This window comes from Strix uralensis, chromosome 2, assembly GCF_047716275.1.
Source record: "Strix uralensis isolate ZFMK-TIS-50842 chromosome 2, bStrUra1, whole genome shotgun sequence".
Classification (NCBI taxonomy): domain Eukaryota; kingdom Metazoa; phylum Chordata; class Aves; order Strigiformes; family Strigidae; genus Strix; species Strix uralensis.
The window spans coordinates 114,481,138-114,497,371 of NC_133973.1; the positions used below are offsets into that span (position 1 = coordinate 114,481,138).

A 16,234-nucleotide genomic window follows, 5' to 3' on the forward strand; every position below is an offset into this window, starting at 1 on the left:
AGCAACCTACTTCACAGCCCAAACTAAACAAAACAACACATATAGTATACAGACAGCATATAGTATACAGATAGAATATAGATGTTAGGATTTTTGATACAGTTATTTTTTACAGTGAATAACTAACTCAGTCTATAATAATGACAAGTACAGTGTCCTGCATTGGACAAGCTTGCTGCTGTGAACTCACCCAAGCACTCAGCTTTCTGTTCTGGGTCCCCTGGCAAGCAAGTCAGATCCAGGTCTTCTCTCTTGCATCCAGATTTTGGCTGTTGTTACCGGAGACCACATCTCACTCCGCGAAACCATTGTTTTCAAAGAGAGCACTGATGCAGGGGGCAGCAAGCGAGCCCAACAGGGGCCAGGCTGCAGGACCTCTTTAGGGGCTAAGAACAAGCAGGGATCTGCCAACCTGGCCACCTGCCCCTGAAAGCATTTCTCCAGTTTAGCTTTCTCACCGTAAATTCTTGATGCAGATAAACAATTAAGAAAAAGCAATCCAGTCATTTATCCTCCAGGCTGGAGAGAAGGAAGGAGGCTGCCACAGCGGTGCCTGTTTTGAATGCTTGGCAGGTACACAGGCACAAGGGGGATGATGCTATAGATAAGCGCAGACAGAAATAGCTAGAAGGATGAGCTGGCTCGGAGTGGTGGTGGTGAAAGGCAGCAACCTCCCTTCTCCTGTGATTTCACCAAAGCCACCAGCTGACCCTCAGACTCACCAAGCATGCTGGCAGGAGAAGGTCCCCCCAGGCTCTGAATCTCATGCTGGAAATATCCTCCTCACACAGATTGCCTTCCCCATCTTGGGTAGGTGCTTTGAGGACTGCATCTTCTCAGCCTACTTCTGACTCAGAGCACAAAACCTGCTCACTGCCTGTCATGGGTTTTGGTGCTGTTCCCAGAATCCTGCCAGGAAGCCGTTTGCTTGCAGATCCCTCTGCACCAGCAGGGAAATCCAGCAATTATGGCTCAGAAAATACTGTCGAAGCACTGACCTGAAGTGTCTGGGCAGCCACCTCACCTCTTCCCCAGGAGCAGCCTTGCACAGTTCTCCCTACTGTTTTTACCAGCCTGCAAGGAGACAAGCACAAAGCTGTCACTTGTCACTTATGCAACCTAACTGCAAAAATACAAAATAGCTAAATGTGAGAGTTTTGTCCAGCTGCCACCATTTAATAATCTTTTCTTTCCCTCTCCCCCTCCGTATGGCAAGAAAGTCTTCTTCTAAAACTGGAAAACAGTCTCATCTGACTGTACCTGCACTGGCAAACAAGAAGGATTAAAAATCCTGCTTTTTAAAGCTGCTTGAGCAGGAACAATTAGCCAGCACCTTCTCTACTCTGTGCAGTATCAGTCCCCAGGAACTGAGGTCTGTGGCTGTCAGTATGATGGGACAACCCTGAGAAACCCCATGGTTTGGACAGCTGAGACAGGCAAGGACTCTCTGAGCTCAGCTAGAGGTGGCAGTCTGGGAAGGGAGGCAATCCTACATAAATCTGAGAAAAAAGGTGGAAAAAAGAGATAGAGGGAAATAAAGAAAGGGGAGAGGCATGAGCTCTCACTTGAGGCTGTGGTTTCACTGAGCAAGGGTGGTGGTGGGATGACAACTTATGCATTGGAGAAGAGACAGACCACAGAAGACCTAGACTGGGGCACAGACAAGTGAAATTAAGTGATAAAGCAGAATTCATGAGAGGGGCAGGCAGCCAGGGATGTGGGAACGCAACAGAAGGAGGGAACAGGCATGGGAAGAAAGAGCCGTCATGAGAAAAAGAAGAATGATCTAAGACACAAATGAAAAACTCAATGCTAAGAAAAACACTGCAAAAAAATGAGGAAAAGTAAAATCACAAACCAACCTCAACCCCATTTTAAATCATTTTATTAATCTCCTCAACCTGAAAATGTCACATTCTGATATATGTCCCAATTCCCTCGCTGTTTGCTCCCTTGTAACTGCTGCAGAGCTGCTCCTGTGGTACGTTACTTCACCCATTGAGCCATGCTGCTGTGGCCAGCATGAGGTGGGGGATATTCCCAAAAACAAGGGGCTAATTCGCATACTGTCGGTGGCGGGGTAGAGAGGAGCCATGCCACTGCACCACATCACCCCTACATTGACCTGGAGGAGAGGCACCTACAGACTTAGGATCAAATACCTGTACTATAGGAGAGCTGCTATCCTGACCACCAGCTGCCAACACTGCTGGCTCATGTTTCTTGAGGAAACCTCATAGACTACATTCATCCCAGTAAACTAAACATGCTCAAGTAGTTTCCCAGGGATTAGGCCACTTTCCAAGAGTGGACTGAAATGGGTGACTGCATATAAGCCAATAATGGGGATATCTCCCAACTCTCTAACTCCCAAAACAGTCCCTGTGAAGCCACCAGGAAAAAGCTGACTGTCATGGTCCCAATTCCAATCAAGGACTGCTCCAGCAGTTCCCCCGTGCAGGCAGAGAGCCTCTCCCCAGGGCCTGGCAGTGGTCTTTGCTAACGGAGACAAACCTGTAGCTTACCATAATACTGTGGTGGTTCAGACAAAGCCTACTATTTTTTCATTCCTTTCCATTTGTCTCAGCTATTCTGGAAAATCAGTAAAAAGAGTATGTTTGTCACAGTAGGAAAACTCAAGAACGTAAAATAAATGGTTTTTGAGATAGGGCTGAAAAAGAAAAACCTTAGGTTCAGAAAGATAAAACACACTGAGTGACAGCGGAGATATAAAGGGAAACTTAAATTTGATTCAAACAACTGCAACAGCAATGGCTAGCTTTAAACAATTTGTGCCAGAAACAGTCTTCAGGCACATTTATTTGCTGTTTTACAGGAAGGAGAAAATTATTTTTATAAAAATAACTGCACATTTTTCTGATTATCTTGTCTTGTTAGACAAGAACCAATATTGCATGACAGTGCTGGGGTGGTAGTACTAGAGCAAGTTTAAATTAAAGCTTTTCAAACTCATTAAACAGAAAGTATATGTGGACCATTAAAATAAAAAGCGTGTTTGAAAAATTTACAGGGTGTAAACTGTCCCATTTTTAAATATTCATATCAGTTAGGGTTACCTCCTTTCAAATCAATGGAGAGTAAGTTTGAAAAGCAGGTAAATGTGACCAGAAGCCAGGTGGGGAATTTTTTGGCAGTTCATTGGCAATAATTATTTTGCATAAAGCAGCTGATCATTTCAGACCTGTATTTGTGTGTGGTTTTCACAATAAGGTGAATAGTTTCTACATTTTCTTGGTCAAAGGGGAAAACACGAAGTATTTACAGCTTGATGTTTACCATTTAAATGATGGGTAAGAAAAACAAGAACATTAACAGATGGGCTTCTTTTAATTCAATTAAAGTTATTATGAGCTATTTACAGTTAAAAAACACCAAAAAGCAAATACAATACGCCTCCCTGCTACATAATATTTCATCTGAGATTTAACATCTAAATTTATTGCAATAAAAGTGAACTGGAGTCTGATTTAAGGTATATGTTTAATACAATTTACTGTCCTGTTTTTGCTTTGCAAAACTGTTGTAAGAATTATTTTATTTGCAAAGAGTCCTTAAATTTTACTATGGACTTGGGTGCAGATTACTTTAACAGCTGAAAACCTGCTTTGGACATCTGTGGTCTTCCTCACCACCACCCCAAGTTGAAAAATTGTCTTAAGCTCTTTATTCTACCAGGAATAAACACTTTTGATAACTATGTGGGGATCTCCTGGTAGGCAACAATATACATACAGCTTGTTTGCCAGTATAGTTTTGATGCAAGGGACGCTCTTCCCCCTGAACTATCGTGAACTTCAGTCTTGCACAAAGACCACTGAGTCAGCAAAAGAAAGGACACCCAGTTTTCCTCTAGGAAATAAACTAGAGACAGGTACCAGCGCTCCTCAGTCAAGCCAGCAACAACAACAAAAAAATATGCAAACCCTGTTTTAACCAAAGCCAAAAAGGGATATTACCAAGAACCATTTAAGTATGAAATCAGACACAAGAGGAACACCATGAACCCAAGCAGCTCACAAGAGCAGAGGCAACAGCACTAGAAATAAAAACCTAAAATGCTTTCTTTATCTAGCAAGAACTTGTGCGTCACCAATATAAAATTGTACATTTTAAAGGTTTTATTTAATCACAGCTTCTGGAAAAACATCATCACTGATTTGCTTCAGAAATAACCATATTTTAGCTAAATAGACTTGTATATTTAACTATCTTTTGTCTAATGTGAAAGCATCCAAATAATACAGTTGTCATGTACCACAGACTACACATGCAACAAGCAAGATCACCATCAGAATCAGTTTTCCTCTGATATCAATATATATTAATTCCCAATACAGAATAACAAGTGCCTGGAAGAGAAATTCCAGTTGTCCATAGTGTACTTCAGCATTCAATTGTAGAACAGGTTTTGGGGGGGGTATTTTTTTTTTTATCTAAGTGATTTTGGTGTTTGTAGGGTCTGCTATGGTGAAGCCCTAGAGATGAAAGTCCTCCCTGAGCTGGTCACAGAAGATGGCTTCAGCCATTGTGAGATCCACAAGAGCTCCTTGGTTGCTCTATACACATTCATTTCTGGCTTTCCTAGGATTAGCTTACTGCCTGCCACTTAGTGTATTCAGATGCTCATCACTGTGGTGTTTCATGCTTTGATCATCTTCCTATAATGGAATTTGAAGGTATTTTATACCAGTTGCCCTCTCAGATCAGAGATGAAGTCCACCTGGCCTCTCGTCCCATCTCCAATAGTAGTATAAACCAAATACTTCAGAGAATGATGTAAGAATAATGCAGAGAATATATAAGGAATAAACACTTCCTCATCTATGATTCTATGATCTCAGATCCAGCCATTGACTGAATGAGCGCTCATGTTTGCGGTTTTACTTTATATCCCTCTAAGTATGTCCTAAACAACTACGGCTTATATGCATGAACAATCTTCTTTAACTTTTACAGTTACAAGTATGGGACATTTTGTTCTAGCTCCAGCTTTAATGACCAATAATTCAGACAAGGGGCAAGTAGGGAAACAGAAGCATAGGGATATCCATTGACGTGGCAAAAGGTCATGAATTACACAAGTAAGAGATCTCTGCTGAGGACCAAAACTTTCAAACACCAAGGGAGGCTCTAATTAGTAATGTCCTTCTCTCTAGCTACCCTCCACTGCCAATTCTATAGATGCTAAAAATCAAAATGTCCTTCAACAAAAACCAACTTCAGTTCACTTATATTGTTATTGAAGATATAGTTATTCCCAACAGCACAAAGTGCTTTTCTCCTGAAGGATTGGTTTTCCCATTCCAATACTGGTATCTGACGTGCACACACGGCTACTCACCAAGTTACTTGTATTGAGGGGACTATTCTAGTACCTGGATTCAACCTCCAGTCATGCTTGGTATCAATTAAATATTTCCAGATGCCTGAGCAGAGCTAGTCTAAAAGAGTGCCCATGCAATTAATGAGTGCCATGCATTCTCTCCAGTGCACATGAAAATGGGTCAGCAACATTGTAAAGTGTGCACATGATCCTGCTCTGGGGAAGAGAAGCATAAAAGATGATATCTCGAGATGCCTTCCAGCTCTCCTTTTCTGATTCTCCAGTGTACAGCACTGAGATAAAGACTGTGTTGAGCAATATCTGTTTCTAACATACTGCAGATCATTTCACCTTCCTCTTTGAAAGCTTTTGTTGGGTTCCTGGATTTTACTTCCTTCTCACCCCTCCAAGTTTTATTTCTGCCTGCCCATCCCTTAGTCTCCTTCCAATCTTCTCACCTAATTATTCTCCTTAGTCTGTTTTCTCTAACCTCGGTTTCATGACTTCCATTCTATACTTCCATTTAATTTAATCAAACAACCAGTACAGTATGACCTACAGTATGACTTTAATCCATGCTTGTGGTCATACTGTGTTGATTGTTTCATTAAATTATGTATGAAAACAAGTGATAAGTATCATCCTAAGACATAGTTGAAGCTGCCAAGGATTCTCTTGCACAACTAGGTTAAATTAGCTATGATAGACCTGCAACTTTGTTAATAGATTTCATCTTACTCACTACATTTACTGTGGCTTAACATCATGCCCAAAGACACTCTGACACTAATAGTCAACCAGTGCAAGTGGTTCAGTTCTGTGTTTTTCAGCCTTAGTGAGGCAGATATTTTTAATGTTATTTCTACACAATCTCCAGCAGCCACGGCCAGAGCCTGTGTAATGATGTGTGTCATTCAGCGCACCCTCCTACGATCTGCAGAGCCCGGCCATGCCAGCAGCCAGGCTGCTAAATGATCGGTTAGAAATGAGAATAAAGAGTTGAAGCTGTGTAAATAAGAAGCATTCATGTAGTTGGGAGGGAGGCATTAGTCACTATGCTAATAGAATATCCTGACTATTAAAAGGACCATAGTATACACAGATCAAGGCTCTCCTTATCACTGATATTGAATAGGAGGATTACATATTGCATGTAACCAGAGATGGTTTATATTCACTCTTCTCCATGTCCCAAGCAATTTTCTCTGGTCTCTCAGAAGAGAGCACTCAAGATGAACTCTTAGAGTACAAAAGTTAATAAGCAGCAGTGATGGCTGAGTTTCACTAGATCTGTGGGAAGCAGACTTCTCAGCAGAAAGACAGATCTCTTCTGACCTCTAAAGATATTTCATAGATAACATTTTATTACAGCAACAACATAAGATCGCATAAACTCTTTCACCTTATTTTGAGGAAGTGCATACACTTAATTGCTCTCACAAAAGAAAGATGAGCTGTTCCATTATTGACTATGTGGTTGGATAAAGGAAATAGTGTCTAGAAGAGGGCTTGCAGACTAATCAGCAGGGTCCAACTTTTGCACTAGGAATGAGACCAACCAGCTACTCTAGTGAAGAGCAGCTATTTACAGTTTTAGGCAATTAAAGGCAAAGAGGAACCTCTGCTTTGCTCTGTCCTTTCATAGAGGTGTAGTCACTTTCCTGCAATAAAGGTGACATGTCAGCTCAGCAGGATGCTCCAGTGGTCCCTTGCACTTCAGGAGGCACTCAGAAATGGATGCTCCTTGTAATGTCCTCAAATCATGTGTAAACAACCACACATTCTGCAAAGGGCAGCTGCAACTCTGACAGACCTTTACACCTAATAGACCAGACTCCAGGAGTATCAATTTAACTATGTAATGCAGAATATTCTTCAGGACATTGTCCTGCCAATGATTTACAGGTGCATTTTTTCCAGAATTAGTGCAATTAATTCTCCCCTTGGTTCAAGTGGCAATGGCATTTTTTGTAATTCCAGAAGCTAAAAAATCTCTACTCCAAGAACATGGCATAAACCAGCTGGATTGTTACAGTAGCAGCACCCTTTATTTCAGTGCAGTTTGCAGTGCTATAAGCCAGCAACTTAAGGCAAAATCCAAATTCCTTTAACAACATTTAGAAAAACAAAATAAAATTTGGTGTATTATGAAATACTACATTGAGGTTTTTATAGTCCTGAGGGCACAGATTGTGTTCTCAAATCAATAAACCAATGAAGACCCAATAGTCTCAACCCACTGAAATTAAATTTTAATCGAACTTGTAAATATGTGAAAACTGGTTTCCCAATCAATTCACACTGCCTTTTGAAGTCAAGGAAAAAAAAAAAGGTAAAAGAAAAAAGAGGAAAAAAATGTCTCTGAAGCAGTGACTGTAAGACCTGAAAAGCATTTCTATTCTCACGGATGAAGACAGGATGATCTGTCAGAGACATGATATCCATGACAAAAACTTTCAGAGGATTTAAAGGAAAAGGCTAGTTGTTGCAGGATGTCCAACAACCAACTCTAAACATGCAAGATAGATAGCAAGAGCCAGCAAACCCTGGCAAAACCAGACATGTGGTCAGATTCTTCCAAATGGTTAGTGAAGCCAATGACCCTCTTGACAAGCTCCACTTCTCAGGAATGAATGTAATTATGCATCATTATTTTACATTTTAAAACCCCTCTTCAGCCAGCTCACATTAAATGGCATATTAAATATATTAATGGTATGTCATTTCAAAGTGTCAAATAAAAGACCCTGCCCCAGTAAATCAGGCGTCCATAACTGAATGCTATATAACTCAGGTGTAACATTGTGGTAGAGTTGCTGGAGCTGCCTCAGTTCAAAGTTCAAGCCCCAGATAGCTTTCTTGCTTCTTCATGACCAATATGCTGTTGTGATATACTTAATCATGAAAGTCCAAAATGCTGAAGTCAGTCCATACAGTTCACTTAAACTGTTCATCTTTGAAAAGAGAATAGTTATTACCAGGAAAGGCTTGTGTCAAAGGGCAGAAAATTGAAATGTTTATAACTTTCTTGCTAGTGATTGTCTGCAGAATTAGAAAAAACAAGATTAGAACTGACCCATCACTACTGATCAAGCACTAAACTTATTACACAGTAAAACCATTTTTACCAGCATCCCCACCCAGCTTCACCAGCTGACAATCTCTGGAGATAAAAGGAGTGAATCATAACACAAACGTAATCATGCTGTGAGAGGCACAGAGAAGTATGAGTGAGGCATCAAACTGGCCAAGGATCAGGTGAAGATGTAAAGGGCGTTCAGGGCTGAAGATAAGTACTTTCTACTGTCTTGCCCATGGAGGAAAGGCAGCAGAAGAGTTCAGCACAGGTGGTGGTGCAGCAGGGAAAACCAGGAGAGTGGTGTCACAGCTGTGACGGGGAAGCAGTTGCATCAAGTGAAGCACTGAATATCTAAGGAATATTACAGGAAAAGTGACAGGATTTAAGTAGGATGATGTGCAGGTAACTCCCTGCTGTGGGAGTGGGCAGCAAGTAGTCAGCTTTGCCCTCTACACAGAAGAATGTGCAGAGAAAAGGAGAGTATCTTATTTTAGCTACAGGTCTGGAATACTGATGAACCATTCACAGAGAGGAACCAGAGATGGGCTAAGTTGCAGAATGGCACAGCAGGACATCAAGCAGGTAGTCTTAGAAAGAGCTGACCTCGCAGTGGTAACTGCAACTGTGAAAGGTGGTAAAACCAGGTCAGTCCCAGTCAGGAACTAAAAGGAAAACCCCCACCCAGGGATGGGAAGAGAGGATGGATTTATAAGCTATGTCTGGGCAAAAGCATCAGCATGTTTCCAAATAAAAAGTTTTTCATGTGAAGTGCAGTGTCAACAGCAGGAGCATAAATCGAAGAACATTTAATATTTTCAAGCAAAAAAGCTGAAAAAGTGGAGGAAGAAAATGTGGCAGGTAGGGCAAAGTTTGAAGAGACCCATCAATACCGGTAAAAAACTAGCAGAGTAATTTTTCTGAAAGCTGTTTCCTTCTTCCTTTCTTCTCTCTTTATCAATAGACAAGCTTTCCCTCTCCCTCTTGCCTGTATCCAGACTTGCATGGCTATGATACCACCCAATTTTAGGTCAGTTGAGCGACACCAAAATTTCCTTCTACCTGAACCAAAACATTGTTTTCAAAGCATCTCAGTGTGAAACTATGCATGGTCCATTATAGTCTGTGTCCTGTTCTCTTCTAGTTAGGAGATGAGCCTTTTGGCAACATGACATTTCCTAACCCTCACAATAGCATTCCCCTTTTGCCCAGGTGAAGGAAGGTGTGGAATAAAAGAAAAAAAAAAAACAACACAACAGATACAGAAGATTTTTACCGGCAGTAAAATAACTGAGGAGAAGAGTAAGAGAGTCAGGCCAGGAATTTATAGGAGGAGGTGGGGGAATAGGCAAATTGAGGGAGACCAGAAGAGAGACTTATGAAAGAAAAACCTGGTTGCTGACTTTTGGGGTACAGAAGGTGGTGACAGTCAACACCTATTTTCACTCATTGTCACAGCAAGTTTATTCTCAATCATTTATATGACACAGGACAGGGGGGAATGATTTTGTACTAAGAAATTCTTCACATTTGTGGTCAAGTTTGGTATGGGAAGAGAGCTCAAGCTCATTCATCTACTCTACCAAACTTTATTCTACCTCTCCATCACCACTTGCAGTATGAGCAAAGCAATCCCTTTCATATCCTTCAAAGTTTCATCTTCACTGAACAGCATATCAGTAGTCCCCAGAGTTCTAATTTATATCCTATTACAGTACTACATGGGAATTAAATTAGCAGATGCCAAGCCAATTGCCCAGGAAATTTTAGCAAAGTCATCTCTGAAATTTAGTAAGAGCAGAAGATGTATTCACAGCAAAAATAGAATAATGTAGGTTTCTTTAAAAACTGTGGCAGGTTCACAATGTCATATATTCTATTCTACTCTAGAAGTAGCATAGATCCCTAAATATATGAACTATTTATATTACCCTTGTAAGTGAAAACTGAGAAAAATACACATTCTAAAGCCAGCTATACACCTATACTCAGGCTTCCTCCATTCAAAAAAATCTTTAAGTGACAAATATCTAACAAATATCAGGAGGATTTAGGAAAAAGATTGTATTTTTTCTTCCCTTTTAAAGAAAGGGTTTTGGTATATTCTTGATATTTTCTCATACCCAGAAGTGGAACAACTATTTACTTTTCTTCTACTTTTTATGGAACCAGCATGCAAAGCATACTTTTGACTCCATAGAAACAGCGTTTTAAAGTAAGTCAAATTAATAAACCCCTGAAATCTACAGGAACCAATTTTAAAGCAGCATCAGGAGCAGACAGAAGAATGCTCTTGCAAATCAGAAAATGGAGGACATGCTCCAAGCTTCCTACATTTATTTTTTGAATTGTTTATTATGTCAGTGAAGACCTCCCCTTCCTTCCTTAAGAGTAAATTCACTTAAGCAAGAAGCACCTGAATCTCTCCTTCAGAGGCACCTTTATATGTGATAACTGTTCATACCCAGAGTAATATTTGGGTGGACAAAAGGCTTACAATAAAGTTCTGGCAAATTTTTCTTTTTCAGAAGGTCAAAGTTAATACAAATCCTAGTATTCAGTGATTAATAAGAAAGAAGACATTGCAGGAAAAAAATAAAACCCTTCCCTCAAGAAAGGAAAGGGAGGATCATTGCTGATGTTTCTGGGAAACTTTGTAGCTATTGTAGTGATGGATCGCAAGAGAGGAACACAGGCAAACTGTAACTGCAGCTCAAATGTGAACAGGTGAGATCTGACAGGAATTATGTGAATGCTAGAAAATTATAAATGCCAGACTATAACCCTGTTTACTTCCAGCAGGAAAAATAACTGAGCCTACATTTATTTACCGGTAAGAGTCATTAAAACAAATATGAGTGGAACAAATTTAACATTGAAAAACCCTGCAGTTAAGAAATTATGAGTTATTCCTCCAAACTCTCATCATTAAAAATAAATTGCAATACCTTTATCTATCAATTGTTAGTTCAGCCTTTGAGGGCAATTGCATTACTTTTTCTAGCATTTGCCCCTCAGGCTGTAGGGATTAGGAAAACCTTATACACATATGTATAAATAACATGTATGCAAATCAGGCATTAAAAAAAATCATGAAATATCAGGACACCCACAAGAAAAATTAGTAGGACTGCAACAAATATCATTAAAATCTACTAGAAAAACAGAAAGTGAGGAAGACTTTCAAACCTGGTCCTTAATGTCACGCACAGGCCATAGCAAGATTTCCGTGAACACGGACTAGATGAAAATGTGCAATTTTGGGAAGAACTGAATCCCCAGGCCCAGGAGCGCACTCCCACTACATCCCAACCCCAGTGGAGCCACACACCTCCATGCTGCCCTGTCCCTTCTCATCTGAAAAAGAAACTCAGATGTAGCGCCAGCAAAAGACCCCAGTGGATCCCCAAATCCTTGAACTGGATGAGGAATGGTCACCCTCCATCCTGTACCACATGCCCAACTCAGCAGACACTGGCACAGTAAGCAGAGAATGGGGATGCATGCGGAGAAAACACCGAGAAAGTCTGCAGAGCCCTACAGACTGTAATGCTGGATTTTGAATAGCTGAAGTGCTACCAGCATTCAGACCAGCTGGCAGTAAGGATGCTCATGTCTTAGTAACTCACTTGTGGTGGGTACATATCTGAATGAGATACAGCATTGCCTTGAAAATGCACACCCTGGCACGTACCACTCAAATTATTCATTCTCCAGAACTATCATATGTATTTCCACACAGGGCTTTGAACTTGTATCAGCAAGATCAATAGTGCTGCCTTTTATCTATCAGAACTCTCCAGCTCCACAGTTACTACTTCAGCATATATGAAAGATTAGCAGGATATAAAGGGATCAGGTTCAGCTTGATGTGTTAAGACACTAGAAAAAAATCAAACAGGCAGGTCTTTGACTCCAAATTACTTCAGAAGTTAAGATGGAAACTGAACAAGTTACCTGACATAGGTAACTTCATCTTCTGAACATCATCTTCTGAACAGTATTAACATTTACTCTAAAGCATTAAATCATTCACCTTGTTTAACAGTCTTAATGCCAAACACAAACAGCCTGCAACAGAGTTAACACTATCACCAGTAGTAGTCACCTAGCAGAGGACTGAAAGGTCTTCTGACTTTCTGGAGTGTCCTTGTCAATTTATTCATCTGGTGGAGATTTTTTATTATCTGATATTAATTGGGATTTGTACTTATCAAAATATGTAAGCTTCAAAGGGGCAGGATACTGCTTTGGTAGAGACTGCCTACTTCAGCTTACCTCTCGGCTCTCTGGCTGCCACAACCTCTTCACAGAGTGGTGGTTATTATCTCTCCATTTGAAGAGAAGCTTTAGGATTTGAGAAAATGAGGTTTACTTCCAGCTAGAAAAATCTGACACCTGTTTGCAGCCAGCCTCTACCTTGCATTGGGACGTAAGTGGAATAATTCAAAAGTCAGTTCCCACTGAGAAATCATTTTCACTCCTAAAAAAACATTTTCTCCTCAAGACACTTAACCTTATTAAAAGTGTAATTCCCACTCCAGTCTTCCAGAGGTGCACACTCTAGCACTACTAGACGAAGAAATGACTGTCATTTAATTAAGGTAAGTCTTTTTTAAACAGTCTGGCAATACCCCAGCATGGTCTGGAGGACCATTCACACCAGGAACCACTGTCAGTAGCAACATGGACAAGACCAAATTAGGTCTGGCTCCCACACACCCACCAACAGTTTCCCATCACTATCCCAGCAAGTTTTAGCACACTCAGCATGCCTTCTTGCTGACCCTGTGTACCCACAGCACATACCCTCAGTTTCGCACTATAAAAAGTACTCTGGTGCTCACCATATTCCATAAGCTTTGAATGGAAAAAATGGATACAGAGTAATAATTATGTTGTACAGGGCACTGTATGGGTCCCAGAAGAGACCCCAAGATGAATGCTGGGTAGTGGAGAACAACTCTCAGCAGAGCAGGGTGCTCCAAGCCTGCAAGCAAGTCACTCCCTGCCATGTACCCGGTTCTCATTCAGCACTGTAGACACAGTCTAATGAGCCTCCCCACATTTGCAGGTGGCAACATAATTCTGAGATTTCACAAGATTCTGGTTCACTTCAAAACCCTTTGGGAGCCTACAGATGTGATGGTAGAAGAACAGGACTAGGATGATATTTAAAGTGAAACAGAGAAACTGCACCATTGCAGCTTATATGTACAAGAACAAAACACAGGTAAGTCATGGAGGCATCAATGTGAATGCTACCTATTTCTCCTTGCCACATTTGATTCACAATTTCATTAAAACCAGAAAGCATTTTTACCCTTAGCAAAAATTCAGAAATTCTACTCAAACTAAACTTGATGGGACTCTCAACTACACTTCTCTGGCTCAGCATGTGATCACAAGAAACTCAGAGTGGTCACCTCCTAGATAATTAGAGCCAAGAATCAACAGAAAATAAGTGTTTCGTTTTTGTGGTAGATGCCTTTGTACTCCTTTAGAGCCGCATACGGCCCCAGTTGAGAATATCCACTCAAACGTGTAATTTTGACTGGTAGGCATGCAATCTCAGAAGACCTGAAGTCTTGTGGATTGCTTTAGTATCTATACATGTGCAACAGACATTGTATGGATGGTGTCCTGAAGTACATAAGTACTTTTTTGTGTATGTATTTTTTTTTCCTCTTTGAGACAGTAAGTTATATAAGCAGCAGTTTTGATGACTCAGGCAGGCAGCTATAAAGAACAGACCTCAATTGCTTTCTTTTTAAAATGTGTACTTGTAAATTAAGAAGCATTTCAAGATTAGGCATCTGTCCAATTCTTTTTATCATTTAGTGTATTATGCTAATGAGGATGCTGTTTCTTTAATTATCATTTGAAGAAAAAATTGCATTCAGTCCCTTGATCTTCCTTAAAACCATCCCCATGCTTGATTCCCCCATAGGCTTTTAATCACACTGCTTCAGTGTGAAACTCTGCATTTGAGAAAAACTCTTCCCAAAACTGGTTCACTGAGAAAGTTTAAATTGTTTTCTTTCATCTGAGCTATATCCTCTACCACTTAGCAGCTTAGGAGGAAGGGCTATAAGACTCAAATACTAGTTTATGCACTAAATGCAGTGTAATGCTGAAATTTATTATACTACATATGTAACACATACTAAATGCTAGGACTTGTTAGATAGAGGTAGAGACAACTGATGTGATCTATAAAATAATACTGTCCTGTGACACTTTACAGTCAAATTCAGTAAATCCTATTTAAAAGCACTTTAATACACACTTCATCAGTTTTTAACTTTGTTATGCAAAATTACCCATATATGATATTCATTCATTCTACCTATTTAGTTTCAGTGTGGCTGTCTGATTGTCCTGACAGAGGTTCCTGTAAGAGAAGCCCTGGCTGAGTGGGAGCCTGAGCCCCACTGGATGTACAAACCCACCCCCAGTGCTGGAGGCTCTCCTCGCTCCACAACATCCCCATACCCTTGTGCTGCCTGCGCAGGCACAGCAAAGCTTGCCTGCGTGGGCACCAGGTCAAGGGCCCCGTGTCTCCATCCACCCACCCTGGATAACAGCCCCATGGCAGGGAGGGGTAGGACTTGCCATGGCATTTCCCCCACTGCTCCCTGGGGTGAGGATGGGAGGGTGCACTGGCCCCAAGCCTAACCTACCTCACCACACACTTAATTGCAGTGCAAACCAGGGCACTCATCAATGCGTGTACTCTCCTTTGGAGATGCAAACATAGTTCTATAAGCTTATCTTCTCTTCTGAAGGGAGAAAAAGCTCATCTTCCAAGTCATCTCTGAAGAGCACTGGCTTTGGCCTCCAGGCAGGCTCAGGACATTCAGGGGAGAGGTTACTGGTATTTCTTGGTTTGAGCAGCAGCCACCTTTGAATAAGCCTTTTGATATTGGCTTCACTGCAGCCCTGAAACTGTTGATGCTTACCAAGTCAGTGTCTCATGCAAGCTGAGCTGCACACATGTGACTGATAGGGATGCTGGGGACAAGTAGCACTCCCCTATGCCACTACAGAAAGAAGGAAGATTTTTTTGTATGTTTTAGCACACACACGGCAATGTACACAAATTTTGTTGTACACAAACAAAATGTATATTCCTGCTGTGGTATATTCATTTAGACCCTAACTGCAGTATGTATTGCATGCTATGCTTTCATCCTGCAGTGAAACTGAAAGAAATACTGGATTTTGTTAAAGCTAAGATGCAAATTGCACTAACATCTTGAAGCAAAGTATTTACAAACAAATATTCTGACATCTCACTTAACTGTTTTACCATGAAATTGGCTTATACATGATTAATTATGAAAAAATAAGCACAGCATGCTTTCATGCAGTTTTACTTTGAAATCAAGGTCACACTTTGTTTTGAGATTCAGAAAAACAGTATGAATAATATAATTAACATATCATAAGATTCTTTGCAAGTAACTATTTAAGCAGGCTAAACCAGGAGCTTGTGAAGTTGTTGCTACTCTGTCATTGCAGATGGATCATTTCTTAGCCCTTGTTTTTATCCTTCATTTTATTTGACTAATCCTTTGTACTGAAAGGACAATTGGAGTAGCATCCCTCATACTAAGCCACACAACACCAAATGAAAACAGTGTTCTTGTCCCAGAGCATTTACAAGCTGATTCCTGATGCTACTCCTTAGAAATAGTTCAGTGGTGGTATGGGTTATGAATGGGAAACCAGTAACTTAGAGTCATAGAATCATTTAGGTTGGAAAAGACCCTTAAAATCATCAAGCCCAACTGTAAACTGCCAAGTCCACC

At 40.7% G+C, this 16,234-nt stretch overlaps 1 protein-coding gene across 4 annotated transcripts in view; it reads right to left on the bottom strand.

Moving 5' to 3' along the window:
• MTUS2 (microtubule associated scaffold protein 2) overlaps window positions 1–16,234 on the bottom strand; it is a 324,610-nt gene that overhangs the window by 292,223 nt on the left and 16,153 nt on the right. The window contains exon 1 of one of the 4 annotated variants that reach the window (XM_074859878.1): window positions 191–762. The exons of the other annotated variants lie outside the window; for them this stretch is intronic. The gene's annotated coding sequence lies outside the window, so the exon portion shown is untranslated. Of the gene's footprint in view, window positions 1–190; window positions 763–16,234 lie in introns of those variants that run through there. 4 annotated transcript variants of the gene reach the window in all.